Source organism: Brachyhypopomus gauderio, unplaced genomic scaffold (assembly GCF_052324685.1).
Source record: "Brachyhypopomus gauderio isolate BG-103 unplaced genomic scaffold, BGAUD_0.2 sc46, whole genome shotgun sequence".
Taxonomy (NCBI): domain Eukaryota; kingdom Metazoa; phylum Chordata; class Actinopteri; order Gymnotiformes; family Hypopomidae; genus Brachyhypopomus; species Brachyhypopomus gauderio.
The window spans coordinates 2,519,472-2,526,971 of NW_027506872.1; the positions used below are offsets into that span (position 1 = coordinate 2,519,472).

General features: G+C 44.0%; 11 non-coding genes across 11 annotated transcripts in view; all 11 read right to left on the reverse strand.

Moving 5' to 3' along the window:
- Nucleotides 1-316: 316 nt before the first annotated feature.
- LOC143487212 (5S ribosomal RNA) lies at nucleotides 317-435 on the reverse strand. The gene has a single exon (XR_013124022.1). It is a non-coding gene; the product is annotated as a 5S ribosomal RNA (ribosomal RNA).
- Nucleotides 436-1,025: 590 nt separating this feature from the next.
- Nucleotides 1,026-1,144, reverse strand: LOC143487136 (5S ribosomal RNA). The gene has a single exon (XR_013123948.1). It is a non-coding gene; the product is annotated as a 5S ribosomal RNA (ribosomal RNA).
- Nucleotides 1,145-1,746: 602 nt separating this feature from the next.
- On the reverse strand, nucleotides 1,747-1,865 carry LOC143487233 (5S ribosomal RNA). The gene has a single exon (XR_013124043.1). It is a non-coding gene; the product is annotated as a 5S ribosomal RNA (ribosomal RNA).
- A 597-nt stretch (nucleotides 1,866-2,462) lies between these two features.
- On the reverse strand, nucleotides 2,463-2,581 carry LOC143487138 (5S ribosomal RNA). Its single transcript, XR_013123950.1, has one exon. It is a non-coding gene; the product is annotated as a 5S ribosomal RNA (ribosomal RNA).
- Nucleotides 2,582-3,182: 601 nt separating this feature from the next.
- On the reverse strand, nucleotides 3,183-3,301 carry LOC143487339 (5S ribosomal RNA). Its single transcript, XR_013124147.1, has one exon. It is a non-coding gene; the product is annotated as a 5S ribosomal RNA (ribosomal RNA).
- A 590-nt stretch (nucleotides 3,302-3,891) lies between these two features.
- LOC143487139 (5S ribosomal RNA) lies at nucleotides 3,892-4,010 on the reverse strand. The gene has a single exon (XR_013123952.1). It is a non-coding gene; the product is annotated as a 5S ribosomal RNA (ribosomal RNA).
- A 598-nt stretch (nucleotides 4,011-4,608) lies between these two features.
- Nucleotides 4,609-4,727, reverse strand: LOC143487340 (5S ribosomal RNA). Its single transcript, XR_013124148.1, has one exon. It is a non-coding gene; the product is annotated as a 5S ribosomal RNA (ribosomal RNA).
- A 591-nt stretch (nucleotides 4,728-5,318) lies between these two features.
- LOC143487089 (5S ribosomal RNA) lies at nucleotides 5,319-5,437 on the reverse strand. Its single transcript, XR_013123904.1, has one exon. It is a non-coding gene; the product is annotated as a 5S ribosomal RNA (ribosomal RNA).
- Nucleotides 5,438-6,039: 602 nt separating this feature from the next.
- On the reverse strand, nucleotides 6,040-6,158 carry LOC143487170 (5S ribosomal RNA). Its single transcript, XR_013123981.1, has one exon. It is a non-coding gene; the product is annotated as a 5S ribosomal RNA (ribosomal RNA).
- A 596-nt stretch (nucleotides 6,159-6,754) lies between these two features.
- LOC143487341 (5S ribosomal RNA) lies at nucleotides 6,755-6,873 on the reverse strand. Its single transcript, XR_013124149.1, has one exon. It is a non-coding gene; the product is annotated as a 5S ribosomal RNA (ribosomal RNA).
- Nucleotides 6,874-7,463: 590 nt separating this feature from the next.
- The window catches only part of LOC143487092 (5S ribosomal RNA), a 119-nt gene continuing 82 nt past the window's right edge, over nucleotides 7,464-7,500 (reverse strand). The window contains exon 1 of the ribosomal RNA XR_013123906.1: nucleotides 7,464-7,500. This exon is cut by the window's right edge and continues 82 nt beyond it. This is a non-coding gene — a ribosomal RNA (5S ribosomal RNA).

Here is a 7,500-nt window from a genome sequence, read left to right on the forward strand (position 1 = left end):
GTATGGTTAGGTGAACAACGGTGAGTTCCTTCAAGAAGATAAGGTGAACTAGCTATAGCTATCCGTCCATGCGTTGAGTAAATACAGAGGCTATAACTTAAGCACGCCAGCTGTGCGCATGCGCAGTATTGCAGAGGACCAAGCCTGCGTGTCGACGTTTCCTCTTAGCTGGACGCATGTTTCTGCATGCTAGTTTTTTTTTGGGGGGGGCAGATAGAGCGATAGAGAGGTAAGAATAATTAAAAAAACCTGAGTGACGAATCACAAATAGACAGAAGAAGCAAACATGAAAGTCACCATTTGTGAGCAAAGAAAAAGCTTACAGCACCTGGTATTCCCAGGCGGTCTCCCATCCAAGTACTAAGCAGGTCCAACCCTGCTTAGCTTCCGAGATCAGACGAGATCGGGCATTCTCAGGGTGGTATGGCCGTAAGCGAGAGAGGAGGTTTAAAATGACCCTTTTATACAAGACTTTCACAAAGTGATTACACAGAGCTCACCGAATGATCAAATCGCGTCTCACAAAATGCCTTTGCTGTTTTTTCTTTCATTTGCTTTAACCTGTTACTCTCAGCAATGTGACAGGTGCTTATTTAGCTGTGTAACTGCATAATTGAGTGTAATTGAATTGCTGCAAAAAAAGTTGGGTTTTTTTGGAGGGATAATTATGCAACGTTTCTCTGCATGGGGCATTTATATGTATACGGCTGTATGGTTAGGTGAACAACGGTGAGTTCCTTCAAGAAGATAAGGTGAACTAGCTATAGCTATCCGTCCATGCGTTGAGTAAATACAGAGGCTATAACTTAAGCACGCCAGCTGTGCTCATGCGCAGTATTGCAGAGGACCAAGCCTGCGTGTCGACGTTTCCTCTTAGCTGGACGCATGTTTCTGCATGCTAGTTTTTTTTTGGGGGGGGCAGATAGAGCGATAGAGAGGTAAGAATAATAAAAAAAACCTGAGTGACGAATCACAAATAGACAGAAGAAGCAAACATGAAAGTCACCATTTGTGAGCAAAGAAAAAGCTTACAGCACCTGGTATTCCCAGGCGGTCTCCCATCCAAGTACTAAGCAGGCCCGACCCTGCTTAGCTTCCGAGATCAGACGAGATCGGGCGTTCTCAGGGTGGTATGGCCGTAAGCGAGAGAGGAGGTTTAAAATGGCCCTTTTATACAAGACTTTCACAAAGTGATTACACAGAGTTCACCAAATGATCAAATCCCGTCTTACAAAATGCCTTTGCTGTTTTTTCTTTCATTTGCTTTAACCTGTTACTCTCAGCAATGTGACAGGTGCTTATTTAGCTGTGTAACTGCATAATTGAGTGTAATTGAATTGCTGCAAAAAAAGTTGGGTTTTTTTGGAGGGATAATTATGCAACGTTTCTCTGCATGGGGCATTTATATGTATACGGCTGTATGGTTAGGTGAACAACGGTGAGTTCCTTCAAGAAGATAAGGTGAACTAGCTATAGCTATCCGTCCATGCGTTGAGTAAATACAGAGGCTATAACTTAAGCACGCCAGCTGTGCTCATGCGCAGTATTGCAGAGGACCAAGCCTGCGTGTCGACGTTTCCTCTTAGCTGGACGCACATTTCTGCATGCTAGTTCTTTTTTGGGGGGGGGGGGGGGGGGGGCAGATAGAGCGATAGAGAGGTAAGAATAAAAAAAAAAACCTGAGTGACGAATCACAAATAGACAGAAGAAGCAAACATGGAAGTCACCATTTGTGAGCAAAGAAAAAGCTTACAGCACCTGGTATTCCCAGGCGGTCTCCAATCCAAGTACTAAGCAGGCCCAACCCTGCTTAGCTTCCGAGATCAGACGAGATCGGGCGTTCTCAGGGTGGTATGGCCGTAAGCTAGAGAGGAGGTTTAAAATGACCCTTTTATACAAGACTTTCACAAAGTGATTACACAGAGCTCACCGAATGATCAAATCGCGTCTTACAAAATGCCTTTGATGTTTTTTCTTTCATTTGCTTTAACCTGTTACTCTCAGCAATGTGACAGGTGCTTATTTAGCTGTGTAACTGCATAATTGAGTGTAATTGAATTGCTGCAAAAAAAGTTGGGTTTTTTTGGAGGGATAATTATGCAACGTTTCTCTGCATGGGGCATTTATATGTATACGGCTGTATGGTTAGGTGAACAACGGTGAGTTCCTTCAAGAAGATAAGGTGAACTAGCTATAGCTATCCGTCCATGCGTTGAGTAAATACAGAGGCTATAACTTAAGCACGCCAGCTGTGCTCATGCGCAGTATTGCAGAGGACCAAGCCTGCGTGTCGACGTTTCCTCTTAGCTGGACGCACATTTCTGCATGCTAGTTCTTTTTTTGGGGGGGGGGGGTGCAGATAGAGCGATAGAGAGGTAAGAATAAAAAAAAAAACCTGAGTGACGAATCACAAATAGACAGAAGAAGCAAACATGAAAGTCACCATTTGTGAGCAAAGAAAAAGCTTACAGCACCTGGTATTCCCAGGCGGTCTCCCATCCAAGTACTAAGCAGGCCCGACCCTGCTTAGCTTCCGAGATCAGACGAGATCGGGCGTTCTCAGGGTGGTATGGCCGTAAGCGAGAGAGGAGGTTTAAAATGACCCTTTTATACAAGACTTTCACAAAGTGATTACACAGAGCTCACCGAATGATCAAATCACGTCTTACAAAATGCCTTTGCTGTTTTTTCTTTCATTTGCTTTAACCTGTTACTCTCAGCAATGTGACAGGTGCTTATTTAGCTGTGTAACTGCATAATTGAGTGTAATTGAATTGCTGCAAAAAAAGTTGGGTTTTTTTGGAGGAATAATTATGCAACGTTTCTCTGCATGGGGCATTTATATGTATACGGCTGTATGGTTAGGTGAACAACGGTGAGTTCCTTCAAGAAGATAAGGTGAACTAGCTATAGCTATCCGTCCATGCGTTGAGTAAATACAGAGGCTATAACTTAAGCACGCCAGCTGTGCTCATGCGCAGTATTGCAGAGGACCAAGCCTGCGTGTCGACGTTTCCTCTACTTGGACGCACATTTCTGCATGCTAGTTCTTTTTTGGGGGGGGGGGGGGGGGGGGCAGATAGAGCGATAGAGAGGTAAGAATAAAAAAAAAAACCTGAGTGACGAATCACAAATAGACAGAAGAAGCAAACATGAAAGTCACCATTTGTGAGCAAAGAAAAAGCTTACAGCACCTGGTATTCCCAGGCGGTCTCCAATCCAAGTACTAAGCAGGCCCGACCCTGCTTAGCTTCCGAGATCAGACGAGATCGGGCGTTCTCAGGGTGGTATGGCCGTAAGCGAGAGAGGAGGTTTAAAATGACCCTTTTATACAAGACTTTCACAAAGTGATTACACAGAGCTCACCGAATGATCAAATCGCGTCTCACAAAATGCCTTTGCTGTTTTTTCTTTCATTTGCTTTAACCTGTTACTCTCAGCAATGTGACAGGTGCTTATTTAGCTGTGTAACTGCATAATTGAGTGTAATTGAATTGCTGCAAAAAAAGTTGGGTTTTTTTGGAGGGATAATTATGCAACGTTTCTCTGCATGGGGCATTTATATGTATACGGCTGTATGGTTAGGTGAACAACGGTGAGTTCCTTCAAGAAGATAAGGTGAACTAGCTATAGCTATCCGTCCATGCGTTGAGTAAATACAGAGGCTACAACTTAAGCACGCCAGCTGTGCGCATGCGCAGTATTGCAGAGGACCAAGCCTGCGTGTCGACGTTTCCTCTTAGCTGGACGCATGTTTCTGCATGCTAGTTTTTTTTTGGGGGGGGCAGATAGAGCGATAGAGAGGTAAGAATAATAAAAAAAACCTGAGTGACGAATCACAAATAGACAGAAGAAGCAAACATGAAAGTCACCATTTGTGAGCAAAGAAAAAGCTTACAGCACCTGGTATTCCCAGGCGGTCTCCCATCCAAGTACTAAGCAGGCCCGACCCTGCTTAGCTTCCGAGATCAGACGAGATCGGGCGTTCTCAGGGTGGTATGGCCGTAAGCGAGAGAGGAGGTTTAAAATGGCCCTTTTATACAAGACTTTCACAAAGTGATTACACAGAGTTCACCAAATGATCAAATCCCGTCTTACAAAATGCCTTTGCTGTTTTTTCTTTCATTTGCTTTAACCTGTTACTCTCAGCAATGTGACAGGTGCTTATTTAGCTGTGTAACTGCATAATTGAGTGTAATTGAATTGCTGCAAAAAAAGTTGGGTTTTTTTGGAGGGACAATTATGCAACGTTTCTCTGCATGGGGCATTTATATGTATACGGCTGTATGGTTAGGTGAACAACGGTGAGTTCCTTCAAGAAGATAAGGTGAACTAGCTATAGCTATCCGTCCATGCGTTGAGTAAATACAGAGGCTATAACTTAAGCACGCCAGCTGTGCTCATGCGCAGTATTGCAGAGGACCAAGCCTGCGTGTCGACGTTTCCTCTTAGCTGGACGCACATTTCTGCATGCTAGTTCTTTTTTGGGGGGGGGGGGGGGGCAGATAGAGCGATAGAGAGGTAAGAATAAAAAAAAAAACCTGAGTGACGAATCACAAATAGACAGAAGAAGCAAACATGGAAGTCACCATTTGTGAGCAAAGAAAAAGCTTACAGCACCTGGTATTCCCAGGCGGTCTCCAATCCAAGTACTAAGCAGGCCCGACCCTGCTTAGCTTCCGAGATCAGACGAGATCGGGCGTTCTCAGGGTGGTATGGCCGTAAGCGAGAGAGGAGGTTTAAAAAGACCCTTTTATACAAGACTTTCACAAAGTGATTACACAGAGCTCACCGAATGATCAAATCGCGTCTCACAAAATGCCTTTGCTGTTTTTTCTTTCATTTGCTTTAACCTGTTACTCTCAGCAATGTGACAGGTGCTTATTTAGCTGTGTAACTGCATAATTGAGTGTAATTGAATTGCTGCAAAAAAAGTTGGGTTTTTTTGGAGGGATAATTATGCAACGTTTCTTTGCATGGGGCATTTATATGTATACGGCTGTATGGTTAGGTGAACAACGGTGAGTTCCTTCAAGAAGATAAGGTGAACTAGCTATAGCTATCCGTCCATGCGTTGAGTAAATACAGAGGCTACAACTTAAGCACGCCAGCTGTGCGCATGCGCAGTATTGCAGAGGACCAAGCCTGCGTGTCGACGTTTCCTCTTAGCTGGACGCATGTTTCTGCATGCTAGTTTTTTTTTTGGGGGGGGCAGATAGAGCGATAGAGAGGTAAGAATAATAAAAAAAACCTGAGTGACGAATCACAAATAGACAGAAGAAGCAAACATGAAAGTCACCATTTGTGAGCAAAGAAAAAGCTTACAGCACCTGGTATTCCCAGGCGGTCTCCCATCCAAGTACTAAGCAGGCCCAACCCTGCTTAGCTTCCGAGATCAGACGAGATCGGGCGTTCTCAGGGTGGTATGGCCGTAAGCTAGAGAGGAGGTTTAAAATGACCCTTTTATACAAGACTTTCACAAAGTGATTACACAGAGCTCACCGAATGATCAAATCGCGTCTTACAAAATGCCTTTGATGTTTTTTCTTTCATTTGCTTTAACCTGTTACTCTCAGCAATGTGACAGGTGCTTATTTAGCTGTGTAACTGCATAATTGAGTGTAATTGAATTGCTGCAAAAAGTTGGGTTTTTTTGGAGGGATAATTATGCAACGTTTCTCTGCATGGGGCATTTATATGTATACGGCTGTATGGTTAGGTGAACAACGGTGAGTTCCTTCAAGAAGATAAGGTGAACTAGCTATAGCTATCCGTCCATGCGTTGAGTAAATACAGAGGCTATAACTTAAGCACGCCAGCTGTGCTCATGCGCAGTATTGCAGAGGACCAAGCCTGCGTGTCGACGTTTCCTCTTAGCTGGACGCACATTTCTGCATGCTAGTTCTTTTTTTGGGGGGGGGGGGGGGGGGGGGCAGATAGAGCGATAGAGAGGTAAGAATAATAAAAAAAACCTGAGTGACGAATCACAAATAGACAGAAGAAGCAAACATGAAAGTCACCATTTGTGAGCAAAGAAAAAGCTTACAGCACCTGGTATTCCCAGGCGGTCTCCCATCCAAGTACTAAGCAGGCCCAACCCTGCTTAGCTTCCGAGATCAGACGAGATCGGGCATTCTCAGGGTGGTATGGCCGTAAGCTAGAGAGGAGGTTTAAAATGACCCTTTTATACAAGACTTTCACAAGGTGATTACACAGAGCTCACCGAATGATCAAATCGCGTCTTACAAAATGCCTTTGATGTTTTTTCTTTCATTTGCTTTAACCTGTTACTCTCAGCAATGTGACAGGTGCTTATTTAGCTGTGTAACTGCATAATTGAGTGTAATTGAATTGCTGCAAAAAAAGTTGGGTTTTTTTGGAGGGATAATTATGCAACGTTTCTCTGCATGGGGCATTTATATGTATACGGCTGTATGGTTAGGTGAACAACGGTGAGTTCCTTCAAGAAGATAAGGTGAACTAGCTATAGCTATCCGTCCATGCGTTGAGTAAATACAGAGGCTATAACTTAAGCACGCCAGCTGTGCTCATGCGCAGTATTGCAGAGGACCAAGCCTGCGTGTCGACGTTTCCTCTTAGCTGGACGCACATTTCTGCATGCTAGTTCTTTTTTGGGGGGGGGGGGGGCAGATAGAGCGATAGAGAGGTAAGAATAAAAAAAAAAACCTGAGTGACGAATCACAAATAGACAGAAGAAGCAAACATGAAAGTCACCATTTGTGAGCAAAGAAAAAGCTTACAGCACCTGGTATTCCCAGGCGGTCTCCAATCCAAGTACTAAGCAGGCCCGACCCTGCTTAGCTTCCGAGATCAGACGAGATCGGGCGTTCTCAGGGTGGTATGGCCGTAAGCGAGAGAGGAGGTTTAAAATGACCCTTTTATACAAGACTTTCACAAAGTGATTACACAGAGCTCACCGAATGATCAAATCGCGTCTCACAAAATGCCTTTGCTGTTTTTTCTTTCATTTGCTTTAACCTGTTACTCTCAGCAATGTGACAGGTGCTTATTTAGCTGTGTAACTGCATAATTGAGTGTAATTGAATTGCTGCAAAAAAAGTTGGGTTTTTTTGGAGGGATAATTATGCAACGTTTCTCTGCATGGGGCATTTATATGTATACGGCTGTATGGTTAGGTGAACAACGGTGAGTTCCTTCAAGAAGATAAGGTGAACTAGCTATAGCTATCCGTCCATGCGTTGAGTAAATACAGAGGCTACAACTTAAGCACGCCAGCTGTGCGCATGCGCAGTATTGCAGAGGACCAAGCCTGCGTGTCGACGTTTCCTCTTAGCTGGACGCATGTTTCTGCATGCTAGTTTTTTTTTGGGGGGGGCAGATAGAGCGATAGAGAGGTAAGAATAATAAAAAAAACCTGAGTGACGAATCACAAATAGACAGAAGAAGCAAACATGAAAGTCACCATTTGTGAGCAAAGAAAAAGCTTACAGCACCTGGTATTCCCAGGCGGTCTCCCAT